Raw genomic sequence first — 15,244 nt, forward strand, 5'->3', positions numbered from 1 at the left:
CCCGCAAAAGTCGAACACGAAACGAGAAACGTACGGTGCTTGTGTCGCCAATGAGTCGCCGTCCTTAGGCGTTGTCGCCACCAGTCAGCCGGCCTACGAAGGTGGACCTGCTGGTATGCAAAACCGTAGCGAAAGGAATATACCGGGTGGAAATATATCGTACACCGGAAAGAAGGCACAAAGATGCGCGACGGTTTCAGCAAACAAAGACTGGTCACCGTCACTCGGATGAAAGCCCGGCTTGGCAAAGCCAAAGGTAAGGCTTCTTACACTCATCAATCTGAACGGGTGGAATGTGTGCATGTGTCTCGCTCTCGTTTTTTTCACCGAAGCTGCTCTTGGCCGTTTTGTAAGTGTGCATTTACTATCATTCCACCCACTGCTCGGGATGGCGATGAAGTGTCCTTGACAATGTGGCGATGAAGGTCGGATTGAACATGGAGGAATGGTCATTCGTAGTACTGTGGGTGTTCATTTAATGTTTACACTACACTCTTGCTAATCGTTCATGCGTAACCTTCTTGTTTGACATGATGTTAGTTGGTGTACCGTAAAAGTAGAGTGAGTAATAAATAAAGTCAAATAGTGCAGTGGTATCACAAGAATCGATTCCAATATTGTAGCTTTCAGTTGCTTTTAGATTCACCATTATTCGGAAAACCATAAAACCGAATGGATGAAAAACTCTCAGAGCCCTGTGCTACCATCAAGGTACGAGACGGGCTAGCTTGTCTACTCTTCAACCCAGCGCTAGAAAGGGCCATCCGCGACTCCGGAGGTAGACACTTAGGGGACTATCTTCTATAAGTCAGTCCAAATCATAGATATAGACATCGGATTGGAGATTACGGACGCAAAAAAACAAGTTGATGTGCCCACCACCTCACTCATGTGGCTCACTTTCGAAGGCGTCCAAAACTTCATTTATCTTAGGTCAAAAGTCAGCACCGACAACAACATTGACGAATTGTTCCTGGGCTCAATAGACGAGAATTTTTGCTTGCCAATAATTCTAAAATAAGAGACCATTAATTTATCAAACCTCATTTGCTTGTAATTGGAGACCGATTCGAGTTTCATTGAAGTCACTCTTTCAATAAATATGTAACAAAAAACTACTCCTGTTCTGGAATTGAACCCAACGTGAGATTATTCTTAGGAAACACTGTCCAGAAACATTCGCAGATTAAACAAGATCAATGTGTAGGATATCTCGCAAAGCAAACAGCGACTGAACGCTAAAATCCATCTTTACACACCCACAGTGCACTGAACCAAACCCACAAAGCTAAGCAATAGCTATACACAATTATAACCGAACCTGAACGGCGAAAGTATTTGCTTTATATTGGGATCCACCTTCACCGAACGGCGCACGCTGTATCTGCTGGTACACTCAACATTAATAAATTAATGACGTGCATACTGGGTGCACCAGACGCAAGGAAAATGAGTTGAATACACGAACATTTTTGCACAAAACAGTTTGAAAAGGAAAATCTGGACACTTAATACCACTCGAGCCAAGCGTACCTGGGAGCTATTTAGACTTTAACCTGTACTCGGGTGAATAGTTGGCTTTTGAAACAGAACCATTCCGTAAAGCTTTTGAATATGAGCGGTATAACTTAAGTAGAGTAAAAAAACGGCCACACAAAAAGCACTCTGTCGGACTGTACGGTTAACGATGCTCTTGAATGTGGTAATCTCAGTGTGGCTCTCATTAGTTTCGTGTTGTCCTTCGCTTTATTATGTCTCTACAATATGCGCTTTGTAATGCATTTTGGGTACATTTCCCTCGCAAAAATGGATCTAATTTCCAACGAGTTTTGAAAACAATCAAACAGTGCAGTTTTCGAAGCAATACCACAATGGAAGGTTTGCGTTATCATTTTCATTTATTGGAATGACGACCATGACCAATTTGTAAAAGCTTTCTACAGCGATAGCAATGGATTAGGCATAGGAATTGTTTAGAAAAATAATAATATTGCATGCTTCTTCATTAAAACAGTCATGGTAAAATACAACTGAAAACCCCATATTTTCCCAACCCAACGTAGCTTTACTTTGCACGCAATCACATCAAACAATATTGTTACAGAGAAATTTGGACGCAAGTCAATTTGGGAAATTTATCCCTTTTCCTAACCGCAAATGGGAAAATTTCCAATTAAACTATTTATACTTTACGGTACGCAATATCAGTAAGAAATCCACGAATTATTGCATTTGATCGTTCTGTTTGAAGCAATGAAATATGTTTTTGCAAGAGTTCTTAGTATTTTCGACCTTCATTACTATGATCAGAACTCGAATTTAGTTTATTAACATGAATGAAGCAGTGGTTCACATGCATATTGCGTCCACATTGCCACACAAAAAACATAAACTAACCCGCATTATGGGGGTAAAAACTGTAAATCAGCAATAAGCAACTTAAGTTGGTCCACTATAATTTTACATACTATTTTAGACTGCAATAAATATACTATTCTTTTGGAAACTTTATATTAAGTTAATGTTGTTATAAATTATGTTTAACTCTTACTGAAGTTGCAATTATCAATACAATTTAAGTAGATAGTTCAAGTATCACTGTTGCGAACAAAGCTAGCGCAGAAGAGAACCCGGCATCATAAACTAGCGTAACGAGAAGTTAAGTATACCCACTAAATGGGGTGCGTAGCAGCACGTGGCACGTTGTAATACGAGCTGTCAGGACCAGGAAGCTAAGGAAATTCTTTTACATTTGAAAGCGAACAAAGAAGGTACGAATCAAACGATCTTTGATCACAGGGCCAAATGATTGGCAGGAAAGATTTTATTTCTTTATTTTAAGTTATTGCAGCCACCACAACCATCATCATCAAATATGGCTAAAACAGATTCTTAGTTTGAGTTTAATTAAACTTTCGCGGGAAAACATGTATGTGAATCTTTAATGAAGAATCATTCGAATGATAAGTTGGTCCTACAAAATCACAAATCTCTACAGATTAAATAGCCGTTTTACCTGTTGTGCTTGTTCCTTATTTTTTAGATATTTCTAAAAGAATCAGTCAAATTGGCACACTTTATTGAAAGCTAGTGTAAAGTTTAATGCTTAAATTAAAAAAACGGCATACAATTGAATAATACCTCAACGATTAATGAACCACTTAAAGATTGATAGCTCGGAAACACAGTGATCCAACACAAAAAAATCTACCAAAAAATGCGGCATAGTTGAAAAATAGAAAAATAAAATAAAAATTACATCCAATAGTTTTATGCTGCGTTCTGAATACTTTAAGCTTAATGTAGTAGCTTCTTCTCACTCACTGTTCAAACGATCTAAAAGTACGTTTATATAACCTAAAGAACAAACATGGATGACAGTAGTAACAGCCAATAGTGTAACACGTACTATCTTTTAAAATGCACTGATATCGGTTCTTATTAGATTGGTAAATATTAAAATTTTCTCCTGCTTCTCAAAACTCACACACCAATGTTTGTACTTCGCTGAGAACGTACGATAATTATCCAACTTTCAACCGTAGTCGTTTGTCTGGTCGTGTTCTTTTCTTCTTCGCAATCACAAAAACGCACTACACACGGGTGCTACGATACAGACACACATTAGCAGGCAAAATTTAAAAGCCAATGTCTTTCAAGGTCCACCGTCTTGAAGCGTTGCTCAACGATCCCGTAGATCGCTCCGACGGGATAAAAACTTTTAATGAAATACCCCGAACATTGTTCTTCATCCCGTACGTGGACGTGCACGTGCACGGTATCGTATGGCAGATTATGCATGCATGGTGTTGTGTTTCGGTCTCATCAACGCTTTCAACGTGCACGCAGCTAATGATGACGATAACACACCGCTGTAGCGCTGGTTCTCTGTTGCGCAAAGCTGTTTTACTAACGATTATCACAAACAATGTGATTTAGCGCGGGTTCGTTAAAACATGTAATCGGAATGGAAGGTTGAGTAAACATTGTTTTGCTGATAGAAATTTCTTGTTTTGCTTGTTTGTAGGCAGAACAGAATCTATCAAAAGCACTCTAAAACATTGAAATTTATATGTCCTATAGAAATGATTCTGGGTACTAATTTTAACTTGTTGCGATTAAAACACGTTCCAGTTTCAAGAAATTCTAACTCGTTAGAGAATCAATGTTGGAGAATTTTTGGAATCCATCACGACCCATTTAAAATGGCGGAATTATGCTTTGTTTAAAAATTCATCAAACTAACAATTTTGAGCTTCGTTTCAATTAGCTATTGTTTGTTTTTTATATTTCTCCAAATCAAAAATATTATAACACAACTAACATTTCTTTACTATGGAGCTCTCTTTAGTCGTGGATCTCTGCTTCTCACTCTTGATCTACTGACGAATGATGGAAACGTCATTTATTATGACAAAGTGTCAAGCTGACATTTTGCGAAGGTAAATACAAATACAACATCTACTCGTACGCTGCTGTTTGAACTTGAGTAAAAGAGCTGCTTTGTTACTAAATGTCTCAAAAATAAGGCTTACATTGCATATAACAGCCAGCGTTCATCTGGAAACAACTTCTCATCCGAAGGTAGTATTTCTCGTTGACTCATCATCGAAACAGTCCTGTGGGGGTCCGTAAAACATTGACTTAAAATTTCCAATCGATAATTAATTTCTTAGAAATCTGGAATCTGCTTACCATAAGTGGAAAACCGATCGGAACCAGCGCCCCGTTCGAGGACTCGTTCGAGCAATAAAACATATCAATTGGAGCATTTAAAGCATTCTATTTTTAATGGATTGTATCGTTCGAGTGCAGCTTGGAAAACACAATCACACTCACCGAACTCCCATCAACGGTTTCACCACAGCCCGGAAGACATCGAAGACAAATTACACCCCGTAAATAGGACGCTGCAGAACGGCTGCCGCCTGAACGGTTTTCCAACGATTAGCAAAGCGAAGCAGGTGTTGGTGCGAGCTGGTTGTGGACGAGCCGGCGACAGCGTAATTGAATTCGTGGTTCCGTGGATTGTGGGCATCGGATGCCGGCTGCATTTCCTCGACATGGCAGGCATCACCAGTAGGCAGTTTGGAGGGTGGGGAAAAAAGGATACAAAAGCCGGCATTTCGCCTTAATCTCGCCTTGGTCCTTGGTCTCGGATACCGAAAAGTGACTGGGTTGTACAGAGGATAGTAGGCAAGTTCCACAGTTAATTAATATCGGGCAAATATTTAAGTATCTTTCCTTGATTGAGGATGCTACACTTTCTTGAGGTGGCGCGGCAGACGGAGGCCAACCCGTAGCGTAGAGGTATCAAATGTCGGTGTCCTATTTCAGCAAAATCCGGAAAAGCCCGAAGCAAACAGTCGGCAATGGGTACGGCCCGTCGCACACGGCAACAACCCATTCACTATCAGCCGGACGCTCCCAGAAAGGGGGGGAGGGATCGATGCCGGTTGGAGTCGTTAGCCCAGCCAGCTTATCCGGGGTTTGGCTGAAGTCAGTCGTTTCGCGTGTGAATAAAGCCGGATGCGAAGAGGACGGTGTGTACGGGCTTAATAGGCCGTAATCCAATCAACGTCTCGTTCGGATTGCATTTAAGTAACGGAAAATTAACTCAAACGTTGAATAAGAAATTCATTTGCAGCAATCTAATTTAAGAAATGGCATTCGCTGCGTGTATGCCTCCACCTGGTTGTACCGCCTCCCGTAAGATGGCGCTGTGGAAATGGAATCCCGTGGCTAAGGACACTAAGTAGCAGTACGGGAGAGATTGAGAGATTGCTTCGTTCAGCATCGCTACCTGCGGAAGCTACAGCTCGCACACCGGAAGTGGTTGAGCGCAGATTGCAAGATCATCATCAACGTTCACCACGGGGGGTGGACAAAAGGTGCCCAGAAAGGGGTGGAAGCAGCTCCCAAGAAGTGTACAACTTCCATCGGATCATCAGCAGGTTCGTACTGTGCAGATGGTGCGAACAAACTGGTGGGGACGGCATGCACGTACATGGGTTGCATGCAAAACTAACCCTTTATCGTCTGTAAAGCAACTTGTTTCTTCGCTGCAGCTCAAGCTGGTGGTGTGGTACATGTGTTTTGCAGGTTTTCCTCTTCATCAACACAAACATGCACACACCCCACACACACACACACACACACACGGCCAAGATGTTCAAACATTCAAGACAGTCGGAGCTATCGCTCCATCGACGTAGAAGCTCCACTCCACACATCCAAGTGTGCACGGAAGTACATGAACGCCGGTGACAAACGTCTTTTGCAGTACTGCAGCCCCGGGGAAAGCATCATTCGCGCGGATGCATTTGCGCCCGTGGCAAGCGGATATGGCCTTGTCCTTTAGCAGCAGATCATCCAACAGCTCTCCACGGGCTCCAAGTCGCCTGTTCCCGGGCAACACAAGCCGGACCGGGCTTCGGGTATCTTTTCAATTAATCTGATTTATTCCGCCGCCTAGTTCTTCAATTTCAATGCAACTTGCATTCGGATGTTTGTGAGCGCGCGCGCGGCACGCAATCACAATTCACAGCTTTCGCTCGGTTGGGCAAAGCTGGTGCGCCCTCCCTGCAAGCTGCAGCGAGGGAAGCGAATAGCTGACAGTAATCATACTTCTAGAACACAATCATACAGACACACAAACACACACATAAACATGAACCGAGAAAATCTTTAAGCTAGTGTCCTTTTAGTGCTTTGGAGCAGTTAATGGGACGAGCGGGTTGAAAATGAAGCCAAGTGTGGCCGTTCTTGCGAAGGCGGAGTGTACGATTGAGTGGCACATCTTGTTTGGCAGCGTCTTGAGCTCGGCTTTAGACACCCTCTGGTCCGGCAAATGGACCCACACCCTCGTGTTTTGATTTGTTTCCCTTCCGCCTGTGCGCTGGCAGTTTCAGCACACCGTTTCCTACGAGTTTGGCTCCAGACAGGATTTGTTCATTCGCTCGGAAGCATTTTGTCAGCTGCCTGTGCACTAGCGCAGTCGTTATTTTGGAAGAACGAACGAACCAGATGCATTCGGAAAGACACACACACACACACACACTGCGCCAACTGCAGTCCATCTTTGGTGGTGCAAGTCGGGTGCCATTTTCTTCATTTCCCGATGCCAACTCGTCAAGGAACAGCACTTCCAGCGGTCGGTGATAAGTCTTGCTTGCTTCACGGCCAAAGCTTGCTTGCAAAAAGGGAAGATTGACCTCGATTAACTTGAACCACACAGCGGTTTGGACGCCGGACGTGGATGGTTTTGCGGGACAGCGGGAAGAATTTGGCGATTTTTCCACCCCTATTCGCCATGTCCCGATTCGCCCCCATCCGTAAATGATCGCCATTCATCGTGGGCGATCTGCCAAACCCTCTGGAGAGAAAAAAAAAGGTACCGCATTCATTTGACTCTTTTGCCACCAGCGGCTGTGTTTGATTCTTTTCGCAGGTTTTGTTTCTAGTGAATGCAATAAACACAATTCCCTGCTTTGAGTGGAATGAGAGAGCGAGCGAGCGAGAGAGTAATGTTCTGACATTTTCCAACTTTTCCCCGTACGCTTATCTTACTGCGGGGTAAGTTTTCATTTCGCAAGAAGCTATGATTTTGGTTAACGGATGCAATCAGCAGACTGATTACTTATCGTGAGGGTGAGCAGTTCGTCTTGTTCGGGTTGTACTTTTACCAGCTAAGCTGCCTGCCTGGTTGAGCTTTGCTATAAACTCGCTGTGCCGGTTGTGGTTAAATAGAGTAATTCTAAGAAATGTGTGCCTGGCAACGGTAAAATTGGTATTAATTCGCAAGGCGGAGCAAAATATTTCGCAGGAAACAAATTGGTTAGATACAACGTTCCAAGAAACTCTGCTGCTTCTATGGCATTGTTAGCATTGTCGTTTGTGGTTTAGCTAAAGTGCTGGTTAAATACATACAAGCGGCAATGCAAACTCACACAATCCATGCTCCATCTGTAATAATTAAAGTAATGGAAATTATTGTGGGTTAAATTTGGCAGGAAAATCATCATCACAATCAGGAACTGTATTCAGTAGGTTTGAATTCACTTAACGAATTGTTGTTCATTTGTATGCTCGGTTTCGTGATGGGATGATGCACAGGAGAATAACAGGTGGGCTGATAATTGTTTGGCCTATGACAGTAAAACACTTTTTTTTGGCCAAATTTTTTTTTTGTATTCAACATACGTCCCTTCAAGGATGATTCACCAATTATAGCGGTCTTTCAATTTTTCGATACCATTTTTATAGTAATATTTGCACCTTGCCTCAAAAAACGTCTTTGTTTCGGCGATCACCTCTTTATCCGACGAAAATTTCTTCTCAGAGGACATCCTTTTGGGATCTGAGAAATGGAGTTAGTCACTGAGAGCCAGATCTACGAAATACGGTGGGTGGCGAAGAATTTCGTGGCCTAATTCATGAATTTTTGCCCTTGTTTTCACTGATTTGTTGCACGGTGCGTTGTCTTGACGAAACAAAACTTTTTTTTCTTCAAATGCGGCCGTTTTTTGGCGATTTCGTCCTTCAATCGCTCCAAAAATTTGATGTAATAGTCGCTGTTAATGGTTATTTCTTTCTCAAGATAATCGATGAAGATTATTCCTCGCAAATCCCAAAAAAATTGACGCCATAACCTTGCCAGCTGATTGTTGTGTTTTCCCCCGCTTTGGAGCAAGTTCATCGCGTCCAGTCCACTCGGATGACTGTCTATTGGACTTTGGAGTGAAGTGGAGAAGCCAACACTCATCCACAGTAACATACTGACGCAAAAACTCGGATTAAATTCGCTTAAACAGCTCCAAACTCTGCTCCGAATCATCAACTCGTTGTTGTTTTCGGTCAAATGTGAGCTCACGCGGCAGTCATTTTGCACTGAGCTTTCTCATATCCAAATACTCGTGAACGATATGTCCAACACGTTCCTTAGACATCTTTAGGGTGTCAGCTATCTCGATCAGCTTCACATTATGGGTGTTCTTAATAATTTTGTGATTTTTTTTAATGTTTTCTTCTGTAACCACCTCTTTTGGGCTTCCACTGTGTTCACCGTCCTTAGGGCTCATTTTACCACTTTTAAATTTAGCATATCAATATTTGATGGTTGATTTTGGTAGAGCAGTGTCCAAAGACTCTTCATCATGCCAATTTTTGGCTTTAACTATATGTTTCCCCTTCAAAAACTAATATTTTATCATCACGCGAAATTCCTTCTTTTCCATGATTACTCAAAGCACAAAAGTTGCGTCACACAAAATGCTCTAGCTCATTAGGTTGTGGCCCGATTGCTGTCAAATTTGGACAGAATTCGTTTGAAGGTTGGTACAAACGAAATATGATATGGATAAAAATCTTCTAGCGCGATAAATGTGTTAGGCCAAACAATTATCAGCCCACCTGTTAGCAGTCTTTGTACGATCTCCCGGATACATGGTGTAAATTGTGACTCATCTCTTTATTCGAACTTTAAACGCATATTCGATATGCTTCATGTATTGGTGGTGGCTTTAGCGTTACAACTACTAATCTCTAAATAAATGGAGGAGGCGAGGTAAGAGCATATTACGATGGAGTGATGGCGTTCATGCGTACGTCAGAAAAGGGATAATTAATTGGATGACGATGGCGCTCGAGCATGAACGGCTTAGAAAGCTGCTGCAGTAGTCTGAAGTCTGCAAAGCGGCAATATATCTCACGAATATTAAATCAATCCTAAATTTTGTATTTGCTTGTTTTAGTTTGTTTTCCAACTATAAATAAGCGTAATGTGCTCTTTTCCGCTATTTCTGCCCTCTTTTGACAACATCTGTCAAACTATTTTGAAGACGTCAGAGAAGTACCGCTTGATTCCAGCAGAGGGCGTCCTTACGAGAAGAGTATATAGACGGATGATCGAACACGTAGTACCGTTTTTTTCCGGATTCGACATATAAATTGTAAATAATTTCAAATTCAGTTATATAAAACTGTGATAGACTGAAATTATGCATACCATGCAGTATTACCTTTTCTAAAAGTCCTTACAGGAATTTGTTCACATGCAAAGAGTTTTAATATAAAAAGGACACATTACTCAATCATTCTAACAAGATTCTATTTCATCAGCAAACGTATTGATGGTGATGAATTTGTCACGAAAAGCAAATTTGTTTACAAATCCCCAATCCATCACTAGCTGAAACATCATTCCCGGTCAGGGTTTCGGTCTAATTGACCGGTGGCCATTATCGGCCATTTTGATGTACTGAAAAGTCATTAGTTTATACTAGACCAAAACCCTTAACAAGCTTGATTAAAACAAATGCCATGCTACGAGTGTCCTTTTCGGGTGGCCACACGCTTCTGATACGAGCATCATCATAAACAAGTAAACACAACCAACCGGGCGAAATATACCACCGAACCACTCGCTAATTCATGGCTTTCGAGATCGAGGGGTGGAAAAATGGGGTTATATATTTGTTTTGGAGTAGCAAAGGTTTTGTGTGTATGTGTGCGTGTATGTGGGTAATGGGTGAAACAGATAGATAGATCCTGTAGCTGAGGAATGGTTTTTCCGCTATGTTTTTACCCTTGAAACTTCAACGCTAAAATGGTCATTCACCAAAGTTGACACCTTCCATTTGCCACCGCCTGCTCCATTCGCTCTGCAATGCCTCCACTTTGGGCGACTTACGGGTTCCTTTACACTTCCTTTCTTCGGCAACCCTTTTTTTCGGTTTGTTTGCTGTTGTGTGTATTTCCTGTCGTCTGCAACTGACCCGAACCCCCCCGAACTGTTTTATGACTGTTGCCCCGGCATCGTTGATGATGATGTCCGAGGCGTGACCTGGATTTTAAATTACGGAATAAACCGTTAAGTGGCCCCGCTGGTCGGTCCCTGAACTGTAACTCCCCAACGCGAATTAAAACGCTCACCCATCAATTGTGAACATAATAATTTACCAAAATGAGACCCTATATCGAAACCTCTTAACGGTGCTCTTATGGTACTGGAGGGTGTGAAAAGTGCGAAGGAGAAAGGCAAAGTTTCATCACAGCAAATGTTTGAACAAATCTTGTAACTTTTGCACCAAGCGTGGATCGTTGAGGGTAATTTTCTGCTGGAATGGGTGTGAGCTTAAAGTTTCCGAAGTATTTGCGTAACTTAAAGTATCTACTTTGCCACTTTCTTAATGGTGTTTTTGGTTCGATTTTTTAACCATATGTAGCGAATGTGTTATTTTTACACCACACTTGATTTAACTTGCATGGTTGTCCTTTTCATTTTAAAGTTTGAGAAAGTTTAATCCAACTACGGTGTGCTGCTGCTGCTCGGTTGTTGAGCGTTCAACCTCATCTTTAATGATGTGTGAGCGAAGGATGCTGCACCATCATTCTCACCTGGTTCGGATATAGTTTTATGAGTTTGCTGATTTTTTGTACTGCTTGTACGCAAGCATGTTTTCGTCCAGCACACACCGGCCGGTGGATGACTTTGCGTAAGGATGGTCATATATTGGGTTGGCTAGCGATATCTGCCGTCACAGGGCAGGCGCCTGGAAATCCCTGGATCGTCTGTGGCGAATGAAAAACTTTACTCATCTCGAGCGTCATGCCTCGCGTGACTCGCGTCGATCGCGGTACGCCCGGTTGGAAAGCGATTTCACGCGGTACCGGTACCGGCTGGAAGCAAATATATACGGCCCACTTGCTGAGCTGCTGACAAGCGAACACGAGGCCGATGATAGCAACCGGTGCAAAGTTTGCATAAAGCAACTGTCTTTTCATTTGCCTCCCGGTTTTCTTGTTGTTTTTTTTCCTTAGGCTCACTTTCGCTATGTCGCACTTTCTTTCGGGACAGAAACCCTCACAACACCCCGTGTGTGTGGAATTTGAGGCGAAGGCGAAGTAGCAAAGTTTGAAAACTTCACACATGAACATACGAGCGTTTTGCTTGCCTGCTTTGTACCAGACCCAGAGGGGTAGGCAACAAAAAAAAAAAAAACGGAAAAGGTGAAAAACTTCGACATGAAATATAAAACGCCCTCGGGGGGTGAGGGAGAAAAACACGGTGCGTAGGCAGAACACCGTGCCACCGGTAGGGTGCACGGAAAGGGCAACCCGCGAACATACCAGCGACTTGCGAAACATTAAAGAAGTGGATGGGTAATATTATGAAAGTAAAATTTATTTCCAAAGTTCCCAAATTCTTTCTGCTTCATTATCTTGGCGTTGGGTGTTTTTTTTTTCATTTTTTGTTTCCTTCTTGCTGGTGTTACTGTTATGTTCAGTTTGCTGCGCAACGCCAGTAGTGCCATGTGAACCGCGGTACGGTAAAAACCACGGGTTATCGCACGTGCACCACAGCGGAACAGTGCTACAGGCGTCCGTGAGGAGTTGTTTTTTTCTCACTCTTGCCCTCTGTCTCTCTCTCTCGCGCGATTTGGGGCTCCATGGTTACGTCGAGGGGATGGGGTCGAGGACTGGAGACCTCGCGCGTCTCCAAGCTATAACTGTCTCGGTGGAACGGTTGAATCATTCGTGTAATGAAAATAAAACCAACCAACGGGCCCCTTAATAACTTCCGCCAAGGTGGTCTCCGTGTTTTGAGTCATGCATTGTTTAATTTTTTTTTCTTTTTCGTTCGGGAAAGGTACTTACTTTTTTAATTTTTTCTTATCGCGTTGGGAAATCTGCTGCTTGGTGGAGGCAGTTTTTTATTCGGTTTTGGAACCATCATCAAAAAAACCACCATCGGCACCGGAGCGGTACACCGGAACCAGCACCAGCAGGATTCCCGCAGGAGCATATTTGGTTTGGAGTATTTTTTTTTTTCACTCCACAATGTAGTCCGCGGAAGATGTAAACACTGTTGCATTAAAATTGTACCACATGGAGTGATTAATATTACGGTGTAGTTGCAGAAACAGTTGCCAAGTAGTAAGAATTATTAAAAATAAAAGGAAAGCATCATCATTACACTTCAATTCACAAAGGATTTATCGGGTTGACTGATGAATAAATTAATCGCAGCTCAAAGAAATGTAATGATTGTTAATTATAACATTAAACAATACCAATTTTAAGTGGCATTTTTTAATTATGTCCCGCAAGCCACTGTCGTTTCAGTTTAATTATCGTCAATAATTACGATCTTGTTTTCGTACCGGGAAACGTATCGTGTTTTATTTGTATTACAAGCTCATGAATGAATTGGTTGTTCACCTTGTTCACACTGTTTGGAATTCCTGGAGAAAAAAAATCGATTTTTTATGAGTTTTGTTAAGCGACCTTGATGATTTCAGGAAAAATTGTAAATCTTCGCCGAATTTCATGACGCACTTACTCAAAAATGTATGTTACATCAATCATTGAGTAATAAGGTTAATAATTGGGTCGTTTCAGTTAATAAACCCTAGTAGTAGTAGTATCTACCATTTAACATCAGTTAACAATTTAAAAAACAAACACAAATACTTAATATAAAATAATTTAAAATATTTTCTTAATAATGGTTTGAATAATGGGAATGTTTGCATATTGAGTGAAGTTAAAATGTTTTTTATATCACGTATTTATGCTAAACATAACAACGACTTTCAGTTATCATTGCCATACTTTTCATGATAAATGCAGCATCTTACTATATTAGCAACTGCCGACTGCCGACAACTGAAGGGCATACGGGTCATAGCTTCGAGTAAGCATCAATAAAGATTATTTGATATAAATTCCCTCCCCCCAGGTAGCCATGGGATGTTGGTATTCCCGTAGCATAACATATCCGAAGCGGATGAAGTATCGATCCTTAATCAGGAACAATTACCCTGTGGCAAGGTTAGGACTATCCCACTTAATGATAAACATCGGTCTCGTAAACGAATCGTTAGCAAACGTGGGTTGGTACGTTCTTACATCAGATAAGAACGGGAAGCTGCCTGGAAGTCAAATCCGGATCTGGAAGGTTACATTCGCAAAACCCTGCTAAGCAAAGACCAGCTCAATAACTGCCCCGAGCTATGATCGAAGAGCATCGGTGTGTAGGTGAATATTTGACCTTACAATTTAATATTGTTCGATAACATTCTTCTCTGTGCAATGATAAACAAATTCTGTTGATTGCATTGGTTGGTTTTGCTGTCTTGTTGGTGCTTTGGATGTTTGCTTGTACTTGTTCCATTTCCAGTTTGTCTAAACAATTTCTCATAATCATATTGCGATAAAATGTGTTATAACTTTCCACCCGGCTATTACTGCCAAGCACTCACGCCATACGGCCTTGAACTTCACAAATGATGTGTCCTTCAAATAGCGTAAGTAGATTTGTTAGCAAAAGTTTGTAGTACCGCGCGGCACATTTGTACCGGAAGGGAAGCGCATCGGTGTGAGCAATAACTTTCGGAGCTCACTGCCGACAGGCCAAAGGAGGCACATTAATAATGTTTTAAGTTTGCGAGACCTCGGTCGCTTTAGCATTGAGAGGTGCAGATAAGGATGTCTGTTTTTGTTCGCGCTAAACATTTGCCAGTGCATACAGTTGGGTCTATTTCTTCCATACCTTCAAAGCCCTTCTTGGAGTTGGTTGGCAGCGGGGAGGAAAATGTTTTCGAAGGGCCTGCGTACGATCCACGCGCAAAATTGTCGAATCCCGACTGTCTCACCTGTACCGAAGCAAAGGAAAACCCGAAAACGATGTGGTGATGGACGTAACTACCAGGAAGATATGTCCCACAACCTGCCCACCACGTTGAGGATCGTTATATTTTCCCCCCGCGGTTCCGCGTTGTTTCGGTTCCATTTTGCTAGCGCGAGGAATCGTTGGCAGGTGAGTGGAAATTCCGGTCCGGCAATAAGGGCGCCCGGCACAGGCGAGCCGGTGATACCGGCATCATATTATTTATCGCATTCCTATGGAAATTAAGTAAATTAATTAAGACGAACAATGCTTCGGGCGGGAGAGATAAATGTAATTACGCCATCCACACCTTGACCAGCGCTGGTTCGCATCCGTCCGGATACGCATGGGACGACAAACCGTCTGCTTCCTTTTGATGTGTTCGAAATCGACGCCACCGAATGGGACGGTCACGTGCTGCAGGAGCATCTCGGGATGCTCTTTGAAAAAAAAAAAACCATTCCCGGCATGGGGGTGGAACGTGGCCGGTATTTGAAATATTACACAGCACAGCACCAGCACAAAACACCAACACAAACGCATCCTGCGTCGTGGAAACTTCCCGTGGAACTT

The sequence above is a fragment of the Anopheles moucheti genome, chromosome 3, assembly GCF_943734755.1.
Source record: "Anopheles moucheti chromosome 3, idAnoMoucSN_F20_07, whole genome shotgun sequence".
NCBI classification, from domain to species: Eukaryota; Metazoa; Arthropoda; class Insecta; order Diptera; family Culicidae; genus Anopheles; species Anopheles moucheti.